This window comes from Sus scrofa, chromosome 2, assembly GCF_000003025.6.
Source record: "Sus scrofa isolate TJ Tabasco breed Duroc chromosome 2, Sscrofa11.1, whole genome shotgun sequence".
In the NCBI taxonomy this organism is placed as follows: domain Eukaryota; kingdom Metazoa; phylum Chordata; class Mammalia; order Artiodactyla; family Suidae; genus Sus; species Sus scrofa.
In genome coordinates, this window is record NC_010444.4 from 70,290,361 (window position 1) to 70,314,284 (window position 23,924).

General features: G+C 37.5%; 1 long non-coding RNA gene across 1 annotated transcript in view; it reads left to right on the forward strand.

The window, feature by feature from the left end:
* LOC110259347 overlaps nucleotides 1–23,924 on the forward strand; it is a 99,873-nt gene that overhangs the window by 50,852 nt on the left and 25,097 nt on the right. The window lies entirely within an intron of this gene.

The window sequence follows — 23,924 nt, forward strand, 5'->3', positions numbered from 1 at the left end:
GGGGTACAACGTGGAATTTTTATCTTACTGCATTTGAACATTTTTGGCCAAGAGTATGATTTTCTGGTGATAATGGAATGTACCCTCTTGACTATGAGAAAAAAACTGAAATCTACAATTCATAGAGTATTAATGAGATTGCTAATAGTCTTTTAATCCTTGAACCATAGGAACTGTTGACACTGTTCTGGGAGATAACAATACTTTTTTTTTTTTTACTTGTTAAACTTCACATAACATACAATTCACCATTTTAAAAGGTACAATTCAATGGTCTTTTGTATATTCATAGTGCTATTCAATCATCACCATGGTCTACTGCCCGAACATTGTCATCATTCTGAAGGAAAGCCTACCTCTACCCATTACCCTATAATTCCAGCCACTGGCAACTACTAGTTCACTATCTGTCTCTAGATAGGCCTGTTCTGGACATTTCATATGGATGAAATCTTATAATATTTCTTTTGTGTCTGGTCTTTTTCACTTAGCACAAGTGTTCAAGGTTTATACATATATCAGCGATGCATTTCTTTTAATGGCTGAGTCTTATTCCATTACTTAGATATATACTACAGTTTGCTTATTGATTTATCAGCTGATGGATATTGGTGTTATTTATACTTTTGGCTATTACTCACAGTGCTAATATGAATATTCACATACAAATTTTGATTTTAACACTTCAGTTTGGGGAGTTATAAATAAGAGTGGATGGATGTGCTTGTTTACATGATAATTCTATGCTTATTTAAAACCAAAATTCATATTTTATCAAGTTTGAAATGAACCACATCAAATTGATTTTCTTTACACCCAAAAAACAGCAAATGCTCTTTATTATTCCTAGGTCTACCACAAAACAATTCTTTTTGGTCAATTATCAAGATTTTGCTTGTAACTCAAGATGAGAGAGTAGACATAGGTATGGAAAAAGACAGAAGAAAATAGGCAGTTAATTTGTCAGTATCCATGGCCTCGGATTCTGTCTTGATCATGAACCAGAAGTGTTTAACAGATGAGGTGTTTGTCTAGTAACCCCTGAGGGCTTCTTCAGGAACCATTCTATTATTTAATTTTTCCTAAGTAGGAGTCATTCTTTCTTATATCTTTGTTTAACTTGTATTTTTGATAAATACTTACTATTTGGATTATTAGAATGTTACAACTATGGAAATCAAGTTATCTCCTCTTCTCAGCATTTGAAGTTGCCGCTTATGGTGATAGCTGTTGTTAGTTTGTTTAGGGTATTTTCTGATCCTATCCTGTAAACTTGCTTAAGTTTTTGCTCCATTAGGCTATTGATCAGCTAGTGATTCGACAGAGATCTCCTTCAATGCCAAAATAAAATAAAATAAAATACCCTGAAGAATTATTTCCCTGTCTCTGAAGGTGGGCTCTTGTGTGTGTTAGAGCAAGCTTTTAACATTCAGCCTGGCAGTTGATAGCTCTGCTTTAGGCTTCATTCCCACTTGAATGAAGGCTGATGTTCAGGAGAATAAAAACTTAGGACATTTTCAGGCCTTTTTTTCTGATATGAACCAAACCCTATACATGATCTTCTAAATTTTATGGAGTATTTGGGAGCTTTTTACAGTCTTTGTTATCCAAAGCATCTTTCCCCAGCCTTTCCTCCAAAGTTTTAGAGTTTTTCTATAGTAGTCCCCAGTTTTTATCTCTGACCCCAGGTGACAGCTAATAAACATTTACCTTTATATGTTTTCAACATACCACCACCCTTAGCCATCTCAATCATAAAATGGTTTAAAGAGTGGCAAAATAAAGGTAAGTCTTAGTTCAGTCCCTCAGAGAGCCACCAGCTTGGTCAAAGAAAATAATCATAATTTTTTTAGAATAAGATTTATATAGATCCTCTTGGAACTAGTGAATTATACTAAGAATGTTAGGTATTGTTTAAAAGATCTCTGTTGAGATGGGAAGTCAAAAGTGGTACCAGAGTAAATTAAAACATCATGAAGCTCTATAGCCAAATTCAGCCATATCTTTTTTTCTACATTAAGCATTCCCCAAGCTTTTGTTTGGATGCCAGAATAATGAAAAATTTAGTTCTGATCATTGTTTGCCAGATATTTAACACATTCTTAGAAGGGCAGATATTTGGAGTTCTCTAATTTGCTATTTTTGCTGCCATCTTACTTTCATTGTTTAAGCAGCTGCTTTTAAGTCTTCAGTTACTTGTGGTAGAAGTATCCTAAATAATCCAGAATCATATCTTTGGAAGTAATATTGGAAAGGCCACCCACTTTTCTAAGAGAAAAAACTAAATGAGTTCTAAGGCATATATCTAATATTCTTGTTATGCAAAAATTAGTAAATTAACATTCTGACATGAATTTCTATGTCTAAATATTTGAGTTATATTAAGATATTTAAAAGATATAAATTTGTACAATTTGATTAGTTCATTTGTTTATTCAGCAAGTCAACATTGATTAAATGTATTTATTCCTTGTAATAAGAACACAGGTTCCTAAATATACTCTATAAGATACTTAGATTCAGGTAAGCCTGGGTGAAAATTCAGATAAATTTATAACCAAGGAAGATATCTTGAGCTTATAAGTATCCTCTATGTTTGAATATTTAAAATTGAGGAGGCGCAATTTTGATCGCATGTTTTATAGGAATAGTTCTGTATAAAAATAATAACTTTTCAATTTCATTGTATGATATCAAGTAGATTTAATTTCTGTTTTCACCAAAATCATTTCCTGGAAGGCTTGAACCACAGTATGTACAACAAATTGCTGGATTCAGATATGTTTATTATGTCAGTCTTTTCTGGCATAGGGTACATTCCAAGGAAAAATAGAGATTTTACTAATTTTTTTATTCCTGTATGTTTTGTTATGAATTATCTTTCAACGTTTTACAATATTCCAGCTTTCATTAAGAAAATTTTATTGGGCTTAATTTCTAATTAAATAGATTGTTAAAGGGGCCCAAATGGCAGAATTCTCCAGACAGACATAGCATTTATAGATATAAGTATAAACAATGTGAAAGAACTCTCCATCCATTGTGCCTAACCCTGCGGACCTTGAGACAAAAATATGGTCATGATGCTGTATCTCAGTAACACACAAGATGTCATCTGATTGTCTCTGCATGACCTGCATCTGAAGGACATTTATCTTCCAGGGAAGAAGCATAGGTTGGTCTGCATTTCCTGGAGGTCCCATTTCTGTTGTCACCAAAAGCATTTCATGGAGGGTTTGGACCACTGCATACACAGCATTATAGATAAAATAATTGGAGTCAGACATAGTCATCACGTCAATATTCATTGGCATAAACTCTAAGGAAGAATTTGGTAGACAGTCATTGACTTTTCCACGTAGAGATCCAGCAAGTGAATGTGTGAAAATCTTAAACCAAATAATACACAGGTAAAAGTTTTCTGGGTATTGAGAAGGATTAACTGTCTTAAGAAAGTGCTGGAAACCAGGGATTTTTCTTTTCTGGAGTGAAAAGGAGAGAATTCCATGGGAAGAGTGCAGTATGCTGTCCACTTCATTTAAAACAACATCCCACTTTGCTACCAAGATCCACACCTTGCCCAAGGTTAAATAAAAATCTCATCCCATGTTGAGAGTCATGAAGCTTGCCTCATCACCATATAGCATATGCACATTTGCAGATGAAACTCTATTCCTGGTCAAGAAATGTATATCAGTTGATCCGTATGTTCTCTTAGTGGTGAGAATCTTTTCAGTAAAGGCCACACATATACCTTTCTGTAACATCTCTGCTTTCAGGTCCCAGAGGAAATGCTCCCCTTCCCTATCATCAGAGAAAAAGAGTGCCACCCAGATCCAGCCAAAATGTAGCAATAACCAGAACAATCCATGGATGAGAGAGCTGTTCTTGCTGGCCATCTGATAAAGAGATGGAAATTGATCTTTGTCACTCAGGAAAGGATCAAAAGGACCATATGTCACCTGAATAGGAAAGAAACACATGATTCTGAGTTTTGTGGGTTTTGCAAGTCTTTCTTGCAAAGAGAGTTAGCCAAATCTCTATGTGACTGGGAGAGTGACCAGATTATTTTGATGAAAAGAAATAGACTTACATGGACATTTTAGAGTTTTCATTTCATACTGGGATTTCTCTCTTAAGTTGCCTAGATCCCTTGTTTTTAGAAAATACATACAGCTTCTTCTGACCAGGGGTATCACCTTTGAGCCAGAGAATAGAAGAGAATGTGTAAGATCCCTATGTGCTTTTTATCTCCTTCAATTGCAGTGAAGAAGGCATGCATTTCAGATGATGTACCAATGTTATGTTGGTGACTCCATCAGTCTTGAACCATGTGACTTTTTGAGAAGACATATTTTTACACCAGCAACCAATGGTACACACTGAAAAAAATATTTTCTTATTAAACTTGTAATATTGTAATTATTACCAAAGCATTACCTAGGTTATCATTAAGATTAAACACTCTCAGATTTAAAAAATAATTATTCCAAATTCTCCTAGCTTAATGATGTTATATTCAAAAGTAATGTCCTTTGCTTCCTACTTGTCAGAGTTCTTTCCTTGGAGAGAGATCCTGACATGGAGAGTTCCTGTGGAAAGTTTATGGGATGGTTCTCCAGAGATATACATCTGAGAATGGAGCAATGCAGCAATAGGAAGAAGGAAATACCGAACCTCAAAGTTGTTGTGACTAAGTCTCAGCCAATCCTCAGGGATCTCTTCAGCTGGAATGGCCCTTCAGTTTTGTCTCAAACTGAGACTAACCAGGCTTCTTTTCCATGTCTTCCAGACACTGGTTCTGGCTATGCTCCTGTCCTTGGGTGAGGAGTATCCCTATGCTGTATGTATCATAGGATCATTTCCTATGATATACAGAAAGGTGAACCATCATCATTCAATATTCCCAGTAGCTGTATGATAGATGCCTTCACTTTGAGCATCAATCTGACCTTCAAAGCATTGACTGTTGTTCTCTTTCACCTTCCTCCTCCTTCTCAACTAAGCTAATAAGCTCAAAATCTGGGGAAGCCTCTGGGATATGTTTATAACTCTATGGGATGTAATATATCTAGCTTTTCTCTTTGATTGAATGAGAGGGAAAGGTACTGGGGAAGGGCAGAATATCTCTCACCAGAACTCAGATACACTCACCTGTGTGATTTTGTACAGCTCCAGAAGTGTTCCAATCTCAGCTGAAAATGCCAATGTGGTTCCACTAATAATGGCCACAGATTTCCTCTGTCTCTGGCAGTTGTAGTTAGGAACAATCTGATTCCCTCCAGAGAGCCAAAACAGGGCATTTTCCAATGTCTTGTGGTCGCTTTTATAATCATTGTAGAGATCATAACCCAAGGACAGGTTGGGGAGGAGATGGGGGTTCTTGCTGATCTCTTCAATGGTAAAGAGAAAGGCCAGAACATATTGGTAGTTTTTCAAGAACCACCTGAACAGAGCAGGGAGCTTTAGGGAGAATAGTCAAGACAAGTAATTCAGGGATATAACCTAGGCCAACCAAAGGGATGGGAAAAGTTTTAAACCCAGGTTTCACATTCAGAAATTCTCATGTCTTGCCATGTGGAAATGGAATAAATGGGAAGGCTCTCTCACTCTGAGGAGTCTAATGGTTGCCAGTCCTCCTAGAAAGGTTTGTAGGGCATCGTGAGTGGGGTGAGGTGTCATTTAGGTGGATGACATGGCTGCCAATTGGATGAAATTTTTGTTAGCTCTTATAATGGAAGGTACATCAACATATGGACAAGATATCAAGTTATTTTCCTTTTGTTTGCGAGAAAAAAATCACAAAAACCATCTCATAAGCTGTTTTGGAAGACTTGGCTGAATCCCAAATGTGATCTTGTTTTTACTTGAGACTGGAAGCCAAGATGCAAGCACTCCTTTATTCTCCATATGTGGGTTACTTTAGCTTCTAAATAGCAGTACCTCAAATATTTTGGAGGATTGCATTCTAACACCACATCATGTGAGGAAAGGACTTTCACTATTCTGTTCTAATTAGTCAATTCTTATAAAGACACTTTTGTTAAATTACATCATCCTTGATAAAAATAAACAATTTATCCATTCTTCTAATTCATGGATTTCAAGAAATGCTTTCTATTGCTTTTTATCATTATTTATCACATTATATAAAATTTTCCTATATTTCCTTAATTCCACCCACTAAACATGTAAGTTCTTTGACATTTAAGATGGCTCTAACATCCCAGGTTCACAAAGATGGTTCAACATATGCAAATCAATCAACATCATACACCACATTAACAAAAGAAAAGCCAAAAAACACATGATCATCTCAATAGATGCAGAAAAAGCATTTGACAAAGTCCAGCATCCATTAATGATAAAAACTCTTACCAAAGTGGGTATAGGGGGAACACACCTTAACATAATAAAAGCCATTTATGACAAACCCGCAGCTAATATAATACTCAAGGAGAAAAGCTGAAAGCCTTCCCACTAAAATCTGGAACAAGACAAGGATGCCCACTCTCACCACTTTTATTCAACATAGTATTGGAAGTCCTAGTCACAGCAATCAGACAAACAAAAGAAAAGTTATCCAAATTGGAAGAGAAGAAGTAAAATTGTCACTATGCAGATGACACAATACTACAGATAGAAAACCCTAAGGACTCAACCCAAAACTTGAACTGACCAATGAATTCAGCAAAGTAGAAGGATACAAGATTAACATTCAGAAATAACTCATGTTTCTGTATACTGACAATGAAATATTAGAAAAGGAATGTGAAAATACAATACCTTTTAAAATTGCACCCCCAAAATTAAATACCTGGGAATAAACATGACCAAGGAGGTGAAAAACTTATATGTTGGGAGATATAAAACATTAATCAAGGAAATTAAAGAGGATTCAAAGAAATGGAAAGATATTCCATGCTCCTGGGTTGGAAAAATTAATATCATAAAAATGGCCATTCTACCCAAAGCAATCTACAGATTCAATGCAATCCCTATCAAATTACCCATGACATTTTTCACAGAAGTACAACAAATAATCCAAAAATTTATATGGAACCATAAAAGTCCCAGAATTGCCAAAGCAGCCCTGAGTAACAAAAACCAAGTGGAGGCATAACTCTCCCAGACTTCAGGCAATATTACAAAGCCACAATAATAAAGACAGTATGGTACAGGTACCAGAACAGATACACAGACCAATGGAACAGAACAGAGAACCCAGAAATAAACCCAGACACCTACAGTCAATTAATCTTCAACAAAGGAGGCAAGAATATAATATGGAAAAAAAAAACAGTCTTTTCAGCAAGGGAAAACTGGACAGTTGCATGTAAATCAGTGAAACTGGAACACACCCTCACACCATGCCAAAAATAAAATGGCTTAAAGACTTAAATATAAGACAAGACACCGTCAAACTCCTGGAAGAGAACATAGGCAAAACATTCTCCAATATCAACCTTACAAATGTTTTCTCAGGTCAGTCTCCCAAAACAACAGAAGTCAAAGTAAAAATAAAGCAATGGGACCTAATAAAATGGACAACCTTTAGCACAGCAAAGGAAACCATAAAAAAAAAAACCACCAAAAAGACAACTTACAGAATGGGAGAAAATAGTTTCAAATGATGCAACTGGCAAGGGCTTAATCTCCAAAATATACAAACAACTTATACAACTCAACAGCAAAAAAGCCAACAACCCAATTGAAAAATGGGCAACAGACCTGAATAGACATATCTCCAAAGAAGATATACAGATGGCCAACAAGCACATGAAAAAATGCTCAACATCCCTGATTATTAGAGAAATGCAAACCGAAACTGCTATGAGGTACCACCTCAAACCAGTCAGAATGGCCATCATTAATAAGTCCACAAATAACAAATGCTGGAGAGGGTGTGGAGAAAAGAGTACCCTCCTGCACTGTTGGTGAGAATGTAAATTGGTACAACCACTATGGAAAACAGTATGGAGGCACCTCAGAAAACTATATATAGAACTACCATATAACCCAGAAATCCCACTCTTGGGCAAATATCTGGACAAAACTTTCCTTGAAAAAGACATGTGTACCCCTACCTTCATTGCAGCACTATTTACAATGGCCAAGATATGGAAACAACCTACATGTCCATTGACAGATGAATGGATTAAGAAGATGTGGTATATATACACAATGGAAGGCTACTCAGCTGAAAAAAGAACAAAATAATACCATTTTCAGCAACATGGATGGAACTAGAGACTCTCATACTAAATGAAGTAAGTCAGAAGGAGAAAGACAAATGCCATATGATATCACTTATATCTGGAATCTAGTATCTGGCACAAATGCATCTATTTACAGAAAAGAAAAAAACTCACGGACATGGAGAACAGAGTTGTGGTTGCCAAGGTGGAGGGGAAGGGAGTGGGATGGACTCGGAGTTTGGGATTAGTAGATGCAAACTATTGCATTTGGAGTGGGCAAGCAATGAGATCCTGCTGTATAGCACTGGGAACTATAGCTAGTCACTTGTGATGAAAACATGATGGCAGACAATGTGAGAAAAAGAATGATTTCATGTATATGTATATATACACACACACATATATATATGTGTATATATATATATATGTATGATTGGGTCACTTTGCTGTACAGCAGAAAATGACAACATTGTAAATATACTATAATAGAATAAGAAGAATGCAAATCACAACTACAAGGGGGTACCATCATACACTGCTCTGAATGGCTCTCATTTAAAAATCTACAAATAACAAATGCTTGAGAAAGTGAAGAAAGGGACCCCTCTTACACTACTGGTGGAAGTGTTAATTGGTGCAGCCACTGTCGAGAACAGTATAGAGGGATATAGCTGCCATATGATCCAGCAATATACTCCTGGGGGGTATATGCAGAGAAAAGTATAATTTGAAAAGTTACAAGCACCCCAGTGTTCATAGCACTGCTGTTTACAATAACCAAGACATGGAAACAACCTTAATACCATTGTCAGATGAATGGATAAAGATGTGTATATTTATATATATACACATATATTCAATATCCTTTAATAAACCATAATGGAAGAGAATACATGTATAACTGAATCACCTTGCTGTACATCAGAAACTAAACATTTTAAATCAACTATACCTCAATTTAAAAAAAACTCTTCCAGAATGCTAAAAGGATGTAATATTTCTTTCATTCTGTACAGCTACCATTATTGTAATTAAAAAAAATGTCAAGGATACTACAAGAACATAATACTACAGAGAAACATCTTTCCATACCTTAGATACAAAATTTCTTCCCTGAAGTTTTGCGTATACAGGTATTTTTTTGTTTGGTTTTGTCTTTTTAGAGCCGCACTTGCGGTATATGGAGGTTCCCAGGCTAGGGGTCTAATTGGAGCTACAGTTGCTGGCCTGATCTGAGCTGCGTCTTCAACCTACACCATAGCTCATGGCAATGCTGGATCCTTAACCAACTGAGCAAGGCCAGGGATCAAACCCACAACCTCATCGTCCCTAGTTGGATTCATTTCAGCTGTGCCATGTTAACTCCCATATATATGTATTTTTTATTATCATTTTAATTATAGCTCATTGCACCATGGCTTTTTTAGGCACAGTGTTCACATATTTAAAAAAGCATAAAATGTTCTGAGCAGGTTTGGTCAATATATTCAAGCCTAAGATATATCTTCAGACCCTCTGGAAGCCTGTAGGCATTATCCATACACAGCTAGGGCCTGATCATTATACTCTTCCCACATATGTGTATTTTGGAGCAGCCCAATCAGAAAACCAAGGCAAGCTCCATCTGAGCCTCCAGCTTCTGTGCCAGTTGTTTGTCCACATGAGACAATAGAAGGGAATAGGTTTTAGGGTGAAGGTTCTGTAATACATTACAAATACATTACAAATTTTGAGTTTTATCCTAGGAATTCAAGGTTGTTCTGACACTGAAAAATCAATGTTATTTACCATATTGGCAAAGGAAAGAAGGAAAAGCATGTGATCATCAGAATATATGCAGAGAAATATGTAGCAAATAATCTAAAATACTAAGACAACCACAGCAACCTAAGCATAGAGAGAATTTCTTCAGCCTCATAAAGCACATCTACTAAACCCTTCCTACTTATGTCGTACTTCATGGGGGTACCTCATACAAAGAAAATACTAGCAGATTAGTTGGGAAATAGACGGCAATTCTATAACAATAGGGATGTCGGTATTCCACTTTCAACAGTGAATAGATCATCCAGACAGATAATGAGGAAACCAAGTGAAAAAAGCCACTGACAAAAAACCACATATTTTAAAATCTGGTTTATATGAAATGCCCCAAATAGGAAAATCCATAGGCATAGTAGATTAATGGCTGTGGTGAGAGGAAAGGAAAGTTGGAAGAACCTGATAATGTATACAGAATTTTGTTTTGAGGGTGATACAAATTTTCTAAAATTAGGCTGTAGTGACAGTTGTCCTTACAAAATACACAAAAAACATTTTATACTGTAAAACGCTCGATTTTATGTGAATTATGTCCCAATAAGGAATTTATTTAAAAATTCCATGTAGGAGTTCCCGCTGTGGCACAGCAAAAATGAATCCAACTAGGAACCATGAGGTTGCGGGTTCAATCCCTGGCCTTTCTCAGTGGGTTAAGGATCATTGCGTTGCCATAAGTTGTGGTGTAGGTCACAGATGCAGCTTGGATCTGGCGTGGCTGTGGCTGTGGCATAGGCTGGTAGCTGTAGCTCCGATTTGACCCCTAGCCTGGGAACTTCCACGTGCTACGGATTTGGCCCTAAAGAGAAAAAAAAATCCATGTACATGTACACTCATAATTCTTGAGTTAGATGAAACAGAAAAACAGTAGTGGAAAAATAACAGGTTTAACTACATAAATGTGAGCAATTTTTCATTCTCCACACTATCACACAGTTAAATGGCAAAAAAGAAAACTGTGCATTAACAGTGGTCAAATCTATGAAAATGGGCTCAGATAATTATTACATGAAGAATAGTGAATGCAGGGAATTCCTGTCATGGCTCAGTGGTTAACGAATCCAACTAGGAATCATGAGGTTGTGAGTTCAATCCCTGGCCTTTCTCAGTGGGTTAAGGATCCAGCATTGCCGTGAGCTGTGGTGTAGACTGCAGACGCGGCTCGGATCCCATGTTGCTGTGGCTATGGTATAGGGCGGCAGCTACAGCTCCGATTAGACTCCTAGCCTGGGAACCTCCATATGCCACAGGAGTGGCCCCAGAAAAGGCAAAAAGTTCAAAAAAAAAAAAAAGAATAGTGAATGCATAAACAAGGGACCAATCCCCCAATAGGAATATTGTTAAAGGCTATGACCACACACACTCCTTTACAAATATGTACAATGGTCTAAAACCATAGGCAACAATATTGACCCTCTCATCAGCAACAAGGTATGTATTAAAATGATGGCCTTATATTTGTGCCCCTCAAGTAAAGCAAAAAGTAGAATATTCACTTTGGCAAGAATGTAGGAAGAGAATGATCCTGCCCTCTGCTTGCTGCACTGTGAAGTGCTAATTTCCCAGCAGATGCTTTGTAACTTAGAGCAAAAGCTGTATGTGTCTTGATCCAACAATTTTATAATTATCCAAATCAGAGAAGTTGTCCAAGCTTGTTAAGAAGAGTTGATCATTACTTATTTGTATCACGAAAAATTAGTGACAATGTCTAATATTGACATATCTATATGAAATGGCATTCATAGAAGTTAAATAATGCAAAAATGCATCTACTTATGTTCACTATATCTTGTTATATGTGAGATGCTGTTAACAGAATGAAGTTGACAGTATGTACCCATGCAGTGAATCAAAAAGTAAAAGAAAAAAATATTCCAGAGTTTGACCATCACATGATGCCTGCAGCTCCTTTGCCCGGAATGGAAATGGCCAGAAGTTCTCTGGCTGCAGTAGTGAAGAAAGGGTGCAATTTTTGGCCTTCAGAATTGTGACATTACTAAAGACTCTCACCCCATCCACACTGACCTCATATACAAACCGGTTTTCTCTTTCCGCACACAGTGCCTAAGATCAGAGAGGTTTCTTCATCCCTGATAGTTCCTTCATCCCAGTAGTCACTTCTTGCCTTAACCCTGGTAGAGATTAGCTACCACAAAACCAGAGGCTGTACATGCATGAAATACTTTGCATAAAATAATTCATATTTTGGCTAAAGAAGAAAATGAAATGTGAAATGAGACAGCTAGAAGAGATAAAGATTGGGCAGGCAGAGGTCCTCACACGGATGAGAGAAGATAAGATTGAAATTCTAATCCCAAAGATTAGCCATCCTTCAGTGCAAGGGCACCTGCTGAAATAGGTAGTGTTCAAAAACCCCCAAAGGAACTAGTATGGATAGAGACACCTCATGAAAACTAAGTACATAGGTACTGAACATCTCACTCTACGGGACAGGAACATGTTGATAAAAGTTGCAAAAGTACCAGCAACTCTTTCAACCAACAAAGCATGAACAAAGCACCAGCTGTTTGAGGTATCCTCTTGAGGAAGCATCAACCAGAGATATGCATGTCACATAGTTGGGTAAAGCCCAGATTGTAAGGCGATGTTGCTCATTTTTCTGAAAGAAGTTAATGATATGGATAGAAATGAAGGACTTTAATTTTCCCTGAAAGATTACTACTATTCTCCTTTTGGCTTCTAGGATAATGGGCTGACTAAATTCTTGATAGAATTAAATGACTGATCTTTAGAGGGACTATTTTTTTAGTGTCCCTCTGGTGAGCAATTAGGTGCTCACCAGAGGGACACTTTCAGCAATGTCTTTTTCAGTAGTGGGCATCTAGGCTGAGCCACTTTCTCCTACGATTGACTTCAGGCCAGAGGAACCAGTGTCTCAAAGGTATTGTTGGCCTCAGTCTAAGGGTCCTGGTGGTAGGAAGAGCAGTCTTAAATTCTAAGTCCTCCAGGGAGCGATCATGAATATCAGGGTACCAGAGTAGACACAAAAGATGCCTAATTTACTCCTGTCTTAAGAATGAGGAGAAAAAATATTTAAGGTAGTACAGAGACAAGGGAAAAAACTTTCAGAATCCCATTCATCTACTACCATTTCTGTGCACACCTTAGATCAAATCAAGGGGAAGAAACACACACACATACACATATATATGCAAAAAGGAACTTACCAATTGGATGTATGTTTTTTTGGCATAAGCATGAAAGAGAGCTGGGATAGGTCTGATTTCAGGTCCATGACGTAAAGGGGAAAAACCCACCCACCACAAAATCTCCATCTCTATAGACACTTGGCTTCAGGTGTTCATGACTGTCCACATAATCCACTCCCCATGCAGAGTGTAAAGGCTGCAGGGGTAGGAAAAGACTAATCAAAGAGAACAACAATGGCAGGGTCTCCCAACAGAGACCAAACCTAGCATCTAAGCTTAGCTGAGAAGAAGGATCAGGAGTGAGTCTGTAAGCTCTTCCCTTAGAGAAATTTCCCTCATGTATACCACAGCTAATGCCCACTACTGCTCTCAGCCTGTGGAAACACTGCAGGGCATATGCCAGGCTCATGTGCCAGACAGGGGCACAGTTAGCATCATAGAGTAGGTGTTTATAAGGGAGTCACAATGCTGAGACCTCACCCTCTCTGTCACTGAGAAGAGAGCAGCCTATCTTCCCCTTCGTTTTACTGCTTCATATCAATCTCATCAGGAACCTCTAGGGAGACTCCTGTCCTGCAGCTCTGCACCTGTTTCCATCCATCCTGTGAAAAACAATGAAGAAAAACATGTTTTTCCCCTTGCCTCTGTGATTTCATCATGGTCTGTGACTAGCAAGACTTTAGGGAGATAGAGGTAGAGAAGGAGGTGTGGAGGAGACAAGCCCATCCTGACATCAAGAGCTCTGTCATCCTGTGTCCATGATTGATGTCTCTGCAAGGAGCTCATGTTCGTTGTATCAGACTACTGCTCTGAGAGACTTGGCAGGGTTAGGACAAGCTGATGTTAGAATCAACACAGGACCCTTTAGCATAATTTCAATCATCTTTAGCAAATAGGTAAAAGGGAAACATCAGTTATTACTGATAATGGCCTTTGGAACCCAAGAGGATACTATTTAGCCCAAATAAATTTATTTTATCTCGCATCTGTTTATCTCATATCAACTACATGACTTTACTCCTCAAATGATTAGGAAAAGAAAGAGCAAACCACACGCAAAGCTGTCAATGGGAGGACCTAATATAGATTGGAATGGAGATGATTAAAGTAGAGAAGAGAAATACAACAAACTCAAGAACCAAACACATAATACAAGAATCATAAATAATATAAAATAATGCAAGAATCAAAAAAGTTGTTTCTTGGAAAAGAGCAACCAAATTGACAAACTTTTAACAATGCTGACTGAGAAGACTCAAATTCTTAAAATAAGAAATGAATGTGTGTGCACTACTACTGAATTTACTGAAATTGGAAAGAATTATAAAAGAATATAATGCACCAATGCACATAAACAGATTAAACAATCTAGATGAAATGGATATATTCCTAGAAATATAACCACCAAAATGGAATCATAAAGAAGTAAAAAATCTGAATAGACATAACTAGTAATGTGAATGAACTGTAATTGAAAAAAAAATGTCCAACCAAGAAAAGTGGACCACATGGTTACATGGTTGAATTCTCTCAAACATGTAAATATTACTTAGCACCAATCCTTCTCCTATGCTTCCAAAAAATGAAGAGTAATTTCCAATTCATTTTATGAAGCCAGTATTACCCTGATACCAAATCAGGCAAAAACAATACAAGAAAGCTACAGATCAATATCCTTTATTAATATGAATAGAAATATTTTGAACAAAATACTGGCAAACTGAATTTAAGAGCATATTAAGTAGAGTATACACAATAAGCAAGTGAGATTTCTTGCTGGAATCTAAACATAGCCTAATATATGAAAAGCCATCAGTATAATTCGCCACACTTTTAAAATGATTGGGAAAATGATTATCTCAATTGATGAAGAAAAAGGATTTAAAAATTCAACCGCTTTCATGATAAAAATATTCATTAGAATAGGAATGAAAGGAAACAAAATAAACTAATATAAATATAATTCATCAGAGTAAGAATTAAAGGAAACTACTATATGTGAAAAACCCACAGTTGTCATCATATTCACTGATGAATGTCTGAAAACTTTCCTTTAGTTCATGAACAAGAGAATTCCTCTTTTGTCACTTCTAGTCAACATAGTAAAGGAAGTCCTAGTGAGAGCAATTAGGCAAGAAAAAGATACACGTGGACATTGGGAAGGAAAGAGTAAAATTAATGACATGATCTTATTCATAGAAACCTCTAAAGATTATGCACATACATAAACACACGCAAAGACACAGACAGACACACTTTCAGAGGTAATAAATGAATTTAGCAAGTTTCAAGATACAAATCAACCTGAAAAAATCATTGTTTCTACACCCTAAAAATGAACAATTCAAAAAAAGATAAAATTCTTAGGAATAAACTTAACCAATGAGGCAAAAGTCTTGTTCTCTGAGAACTACAAAATGTTGCTGGAAGAAATTAAGGAAGACCAAATTAAGTGGAAAGACATCCCAAGTCATGATTGGAAGAATTAATGCTGTTAAAATATCAGTATGGCACAGAGTGATCTACAAATTCAGTGCAATCCTTACCAAAATTCAAATGATATTTTTACAGAAATAGAAAATTCTCTTCTGAAATTCATAGCAAATCTTAGGAACTCTGCATAGCCAAAACAATCTTGAAAAATCAGAACAAAGTTGGAGACCACAAAAAAAATCGGACCACTTCCTGGTCCCATAACTTACTAAGAAAGCTACATTAATGAGGAGTTCCTGCTGTGGCACAGTGTGTTAAAAGTCTGACTGCAGTAGTTTGGGTTGCTGCAGAGGGGCAGGTTCAATCCCCAGCCCAGTGCTGGGATTAAATCATCCCACATTGCCACAGCCACAATTTGATTCATTCTCTGGCCCTGGAACTTCCATATGTCACAGATGCAGCCATATGTTTTTTAAAAAAGCTACAGTAATTGAAACAGTGTTTTTTGAAATGGAATAGGTTCTAGAGCCCTGGAAAATATCCTCAAATACATGACCAAGTGATTTTCAACAAGGGTGTCAAGACCTTCAATGGGGAAGGGACAGTTTTTCCAACTTCATATTGGGCAGAGTTGAAAAGTTGCAAAATGAAGGTGAGGTAGGCATTTTTCATGCTTACAGAGGCCAAAGCAGAGCCCCTGAGATGGAACCAATCCCCAAGATCATCAGCCCTAGGTGTCAAGGCTAATTTAGACTAATTTGGCCAATGACAAAGCAGTATTTTTTTCCTTCTGGGGTAGAGACTTACTTTAGATACATATTTTCCTTCCCTGTGTGCAATGCCTCAATCAAAACTAGCATACATGGACTGTAGATGTTTTATCCATTGTCATGGTGTACCACACCATTAATTGGTAAGGCTGTGTCCTGCATCCCAATGCATCATCAGTTTGGTGACATCCCCTCCTGGACCCCTCAAACCACCCCTTCTCAAATTTTACAATAGCCATTTCATGGTCTATAGCTCTATGGACTCAGGCCAGCTGCTGCTTGAGTACACATCAGTAACAACACAAGTGAGTTTGTAAATTGGTTGTTCTGAGGTGCATGGCCTCAGAACCACATAAAACATGAAGTCACCATGGGCAGCAAGGGAGAGTGTAGAGTCATTCACTAGCCATGTCTACAGACGTTATGCTGGCAAATCAGAGCTTTCTCTCACACACACAATGGTAGACTACTGAGCCATAAAAAATAAGGACATCCTCTCTTTGTAACAACATGGATGGCCAGTGAAAGCATTATGCTCAGTGAAATAAATCAGAGAAAGACAAATATTGTATGATATCATTTATATGTGGAATCAAAAGACAAACACAAATTAATAGAAGAAAAGGATCATTTTTGAGGTTACCAGAGCTGGATAATTGGTTGGGGGAGAAAGAGGATGAAGGTTGTCAAAAGGTACAAACTTCTAGTTTTTTGATAAATAGTACAAAATATATAATACAACATGGTCATAATTAGCTCTTTTTTATGATATATATGAAAATTGTTAAGTAAATCCTAAGAATTCTCATCATAAGAAATTTTTTTGTAACTATATGAGATGAATGTTAAACTTATTTTGGTAATCAAGATATATATATATATATATATATGTATGTATATATGTAATATCATGTTGTACACTTAAACATACAGTGCTTTGGAGTTCCTGTCGTGGCTCAGTGGTTAACGAATCTGACTAGGAACCATGAGGTTGTGGGTTCGATCCCTGGCCTTGCTCAGTGGGTTAAGGATCCTGCGTTGCCGTGAGCTATGGCGTATGTTGCAGACGCGGCTTGGATCGCGCGTTGCTATGGCTCTGTCACAGGCTGGTGGCTACAGCTCTGATTAGACCCCTAGCCTGGGAACCTCCATATGCCGCGGGAGCAGCCCTAGAAAAGGCAAAAAGACAAAAATAAATAAATTAGTAAACATAGTTCTGTATGTCAATGATATCTCATAAAACTTAGAAATATTTGAGACAATATAGAAGTGCAAAAAATGATCAATGAAAGAGGACAACCTATGACTGTTTTTCCTTTAGAAGTCTTTTGTTAGATTATAAATGTACAGCAGCTTCTTAACTGTGCATATGTACTTAAATTAAAAAAATTTTTTTGCTATTCATGCTATAATATTTAGTGGTGAAGTGTCATGATATTTTAAACTTTCCAATGGTTCAAATAAAACTGACTCCATTTAGACAGTAATTTCTGTTATAATGCTTGTTTTGAAAGCATGATGTTTTCAGGGTCATTGATACATTAGTGAACAATTTGAACATAATGTCAGTTTCACATTGGCTAACATGCAATTTCATCTGTAAGGCACACAAGAGGAACATTAGGTAAGTGCAGAAAACTGTACTCAGCTGACCCTTGCTACAAAGGCGTGCACAGAAAGCATCCATAATGTTCCAAAATCTACCAGCTCAATCAATGCCCCTCAGGTGTTGTAGGCGATCCCAATATCCATCTTAGGTTCTGACTTTTTATCTGATTTCAAATAACTCTCCTTTCACCTCTTCATATAACTCACAAAGTTCAGTCCTTCTGAGTATTACTTCTAAAGCAAAGGGCAGGCTCTATTAAGTTAAATGGCTCTATTTGTTGCAGTGTTTTTTATTTTCTTAACCATTCAACATAAGTAAAACTGCTGCTTTATTAGATTCCTTCTATTTATATGACCGTCACCTTATGAGTGTTGAACCCCAATTCCATTTTCCCCAGAAGCCCTGAGGTTTTCATTGTGTGACTATACAGAGCATTTGTTAGGAATCCTGATGAAGGAGTCTGGTTCAAAAACAAACTTCCTTGGAGGAGAAAGCCTTCTGCCCGCTGGCAAAATTGCCTTCTGTTAATCAAATGACTTCCTGCCTGGTTGTCAGGAGAAAGGCAGGAATATGTGAACTGTCCAGTCAGGTGCTACAACATTGGAAGGATGGTATTCAGCCAAGCACATGGAAGCTTCTTTTTTTTTTTTGCCTTTCTTGGGCTGCTCCCATGGCATATGGAGCTTCCCAGGCTAGGGGTCTAATCGGAGCTGTAGCCGCCAGCCTACGCCACAGCCACAGCAATGCCACATCTGAGCCACGTCTGCAACGTACGCCACAGCCACAGCAATGCCACATCTGAGCCACATCTGCAACGTACACCACAGCTCACAGGCAACACGGGATCCTTAACTCACTGAGCAAGGTCAGGGATCGAACTCTCAATCTCATGCTTCCTAGTCAGATTCTTTAACCACTGCACCACAATGGGAACTCTGAAGCACATGGAAGATTCTTAAAGCTGTTAAGTCAGCGTTCCTGGTAGTTGTTCAGTGGAAACAAATCTGACTAGTATACATGAGGACTTCGGTTTGATCCCTGACCCGCTCAATGGGTTAAGGATCCGGAGTTGCTGTGAGCTGTGGTGTAAGTTACAGATGCGGCTTGGATGTGGCATTACTGTGGCTGTGGTGTAGGCCAGTGGCTGTAGCTCCAACTAGACCCCTAGCCTGGGAGGCTCCATATGCTGTGGGTGTGGGCCTGAAAAAAAAAGCTCTCAGTATCATGTTTCACTTGCACCTAACAGCCCCAGGTTTCTCTGGTATACCTTCTGTTGCTCTGTGAACTGCATCAGCAAGAGTAGTCCAGGGAATGATGAATGGGGGACCCCAGAAGCCAGGAAATGATGAGTTTGAGGGGCATATTGTCCATGAACAGGAAGGAGGGGTTGAGTCAGAAACGTTGGTGGCAGCAGGATCCAGGCTTCCTGCCATCAACTCTGGAGTGTGTAGAGGCGAATCTGCCAGGGACCCCAGGCAGATCTCAGTCCCCTCCACCTCCCACTGGCTGGGCTAGGCCAGAAACTGAGACCCCTTGCATCCTGTCACTAGGTCTATCAGCTTGGGCCTGGAGCCTCTGTGGGCATCTCTGCTCTTGTGCAGTGACCACAGGAGTGGTCATCAGACTTAGTGTCTGAACTTTATGCATGGGAAGAGATTTGTTTTGTGGAATCCCTAGTCCCTCCTTTCTCCCCAAGGGGATATATTTTCTCCTGAGTTTCCAAATATTTGGGAGCAGAGTGTCACATTCATGACCCTGTTCCCCCATCCTAGTTCTTCCAGTGGCTGGCAATATGTCCCTAAATTTCCAGGTCACTCCCTACCTTCCCAAAGCCAACTCTCTCTCTGATTCACAGAATCACTCCAGGGGTTCCATTTCAACCAATAGAATCTGGTTGTGGAACCTTCTGAATACCTCTGTCTGTGAGAAGCAGACTGCTTATCTGTCCTTCTTCCAGTATTTGTTTCTTTCCTTTGGATTTTTTTATCCATTGAATATCGCAGCCATTTGACTCTTTGTACTTTCCTTGGCACTTAAGCTCTGGAACTGTAAGTTGATGGAGAGATTCAGTGTGAGGAAAGCCAGAAAGTCATACAATGAAATATAATTTTTAGCAAGAGAACCTCAAGACCTGAGATGAAGGCTTTTAAGTTTTCAGATCATTTTGCCATTTTTACGTCAGTGTTTGTATGTGCATATCTCTAGAGAACATTGAAAGTTAAAAAGCAAAACCACCTTCACTTTCCTGGGATAAAACCCACTTGATCATGGTGTATGATCCTCTAATGTATTGTTGGATTGGATTAGCTAATGTTTTTTAAAGGAGTTTGCCTCTATGTTCATCAGGGATATTGGCCTGTAATTTTCTCTTTTTTTTATATAATTTTTTTTCTGTTTTTGGTATCGGGATAATGCTGACCTCATAGAAAGTTTTTAGAAGCATTTGTTTTGCACAACTTCTTGGAATAGTTTGAGAAAAATAGGTGTTAACTCTCCTCTGAATGTCTGGTAGAATTCGCCTGTGAAGCCATCTGGTCCTGAACCAGAGACCTGTCTCGTTTGCTGGGAGTTTTTTCCTAGGACTGATTCAATTTCATTTCTGGTAACTGGCTTGTCCATATTTGCTATTTCTACATGGTTCAGTCTTGGGAGGTTGCATATTTCTAGGAATTTGTCCATTTCTTCTCAGTTTTCCGTTTTATTGGTATATAGTTTTTGTTAGTAATCTCTTACAATCCCTTGTATTTCTGTAATGTCAGTTGTAACTACTTTTTCATTTCAGATTTTATTGATTTAGGCCCCCTCTTTTTTTTCCCTGACACATATGGCTAAAAATTGATTTTATTTAATTTTTGAAAGAACCAGCTCTTTGTTTCATTGATCTTTTCTATTTTTTTTGCCACCATTTCACTTATTTCTGCTCTGATCATTATGATTTCTTTCCTTAGTAAGTCTGGATTTTCTGTGTTCTCTGTGTCCTAGTTCTTCTTGTTGTAAGGCTAGGTTGAGATTATTCTTGTTTCTTGAAATAAGCTTATTATCACATAAACTTCCTTCTTTGAAGTGCTTTTTGCTGTGGTCAGTAGATTTGGATCATTGTACCCTCATTTTTATTTGACTTGGGTATTTTTAAATTTTCTATGATTTCCTTAGTGATCCATTAGTTGTTTATTTAGCTTTCAAGTGTTTCTGTTTTCTGTAGTTAATTGGATTACAAACTAAGACCTGTATATATGCTGTGTACAGAAGACTCACTTCAGATCTAAAGACAGACACTGTGAGAGGATAGAAAGTAGCATATTTAGCTTCCAAGTGTTTCTGTTTTCTGTAGTTATTATCTTATAGTGGATTTCAATTCTCATAGCATTGTGGTTGGAAATGATTCTTGATATGATTTCAATTTTTTAAAAAATTTCTGAAGCTTGTTTTCTGGCCCAGCGAGTGATCTAATCTGGAAAATGTTCCCTCTGCAGTTGAAAATGACATGTATTCTGCTGTTCTTGGATGGGATGTTCTATTAAGTTTATCTCGTAAATTGTGTAGCTTGAGGCAAATGTTAACTTTTGCCTGGATAGTCCATTGATGTAAGTGGGTTGTTAAAATTCCCTACTATAACTGTATAACTGTCAATTTCTCTCTTTATGACTGTAATATTTCTTTATATATTGAGGTGCTCCTATGTTAGGTACCTGTATGTTGAAAATGGTTGTATTTTATACATGGGTTGACACCCTTTACATTGTGTAATATTCTTCTTTGTATCTTGGTAGAGTCTTTGTTTTAAAGCCCATTTTTTTCTTTTTCTTTCTTTCTTTTCTTTTCCTTTTTATTTTTTTTTTGCTTTTTGAGGGCTTCACCTGTGGCATATGGAATGTCCCAGGCAGGGGTCAAATCGGATCTATAGCTACTGGCCTACACCACAGCCATAGCAACATGGGATCTGAGTGCGTCTTCAGTCTACACCACAGCTCAGAACAATGCTGGATCCCGAACCCACTGAGTGAGGCCAGGGATTGAACCCACATCTTCATAGATACTAGTCAGATTTGTTTCCACTGTGCCACAATGGGAATTCCAAAGCCCATTTTTTTCCTGATATAACTATTGTTACCCCAGCTTTCTTTTGATTTCAACTTGCTTGGAATACCTTTTTCTATCCTTTCACTTTCAGTGTCTGTCTGTCTTTATATCTGAAGTGAGTCTTCAGTACACAGCATATATATAGGTCTTGTTTTGTAATCCAATAAGCCACACTGTATATTTTGATTAGAGCATTTAATCCATTTACATTCAAAGTAATTACTAACATGTATTACTAATTTCCATTTTTTAAATTGTTTTGCAAATGTTTTGTAGTTCTTTTTGTTTTTTCCTTTTCCTTTTGTTTTCTTCTCTTATGATTTGATGACTGCCCCAAGTGTTATGTTTGGATGCCTTTCCCTTTTGTGTGCATGTGTTTATTATAGATTCTTGGTTTGTGGTTACCATGACAGTTATATAACAGTAACTAAACTATATATATATTATATATATATAGTTTATATATAATATAAATATACATATATTTATATTTTACATTGATGATCCCTTAATTTCAAATTCATTTTAACAACTCTTTGTTTTTACTCTCATTCCCCTCATGATTACTGATGTCAACATCTCATTGTTTTCTGTATCCCCTAACTGCTTGTTGGGGAAATATGTGATTTTACTACTGTTGCTTTTAACCTTTCTCCTAGCTTTATTTACTACCTTTACTATATAATTTGCCTTTATTGATGAGCTTTTATTCCTTTTGTAATTTTCATGTTTCTATTTGTAGCCTTTATTTTCAATTCAAGAAGCCCCCTGAACATTTCTTCTAAAGCTGGTTTGGTGGTGCTGGACTCTTAGATTTTGCTTTTCTGTGAAACCTTTGGTCTCTCTGTCAAATCTGAATGAGAGCCTTCCCAGGTAGAATATTAATATTATAAAATCCCAGGTAGGATTTTCCCTTTCATTACTGTAAATATGGCATGCCTCTCCTTTCAGGTTGCAGAGTTTCTGCTGAAAAGTAAGCTGCTAGCCTTTTTGATGTCCCTTGTATGTAACTTGTTTTTTCCTTGCTGCTTTGAATATTCTCTTGTCATCTTTAATTTTTGCCATTTTAATTACAGTGTGTCCTGGTGTGGTCCTCTTTGGGTTGATCATATATGGGATTCTCTGTGCTTTCTGTCATGGTTGTCCATATCCTTTCCCAAGCTAGGGAGATTTTCAGCTATTACATCTTCAAATGTGGTCTCTGCCACTTTCTCTCTCCTTTTGGGAGAAATGTTAGAATATAAATGATAGTACACATATGCTTGATATTTTCCCAGAGGGCACTTAACCTATCTTCATTTGGTTTTATTGTTTTTTCATTCTTCTGTTCATCTTCAGGGAGTTCCACTACACTGGCCTCCAGATTGCTGATCTATTCTTCTGTGTCATTTACTCCACTATTCGTTCCTTTTAGTGTTTGTTTCATATTAGTTATTGTATTCAGCGTCTGTGTTTGGTTGTGCTTTTAACTTTTTGTTAAAAACTATCTTCCTGCTCTGATTGTCCATTATTCTCCCAAGTCCTTTTATTATCCTTATGATCATCACCTTGAACTATCTCATGGGTACATTGCCTATCTCTACTTAGTTCTTTTTCTGGGGTTTTATTTTATATCTTTGGAATGTTTCTCTTTCAGTAATTTTCCCTAATTGCTGTTTTTACTTCTATGCATCTGTTAAGTTGGTTACATCTCCTGACCTTGGAAAAGTGGCCAGCAGCTGTTTGATGAGGGTAGGACACCAAGTAGCTGGCTTCTCCTGCTGACTAATTGGTGGGTGGAATCAGGGTCCAGGAGACCCTGAGGGTAATGCTCTCCCAGTGATGGGTGAAACCAAGTCTTGGGGTT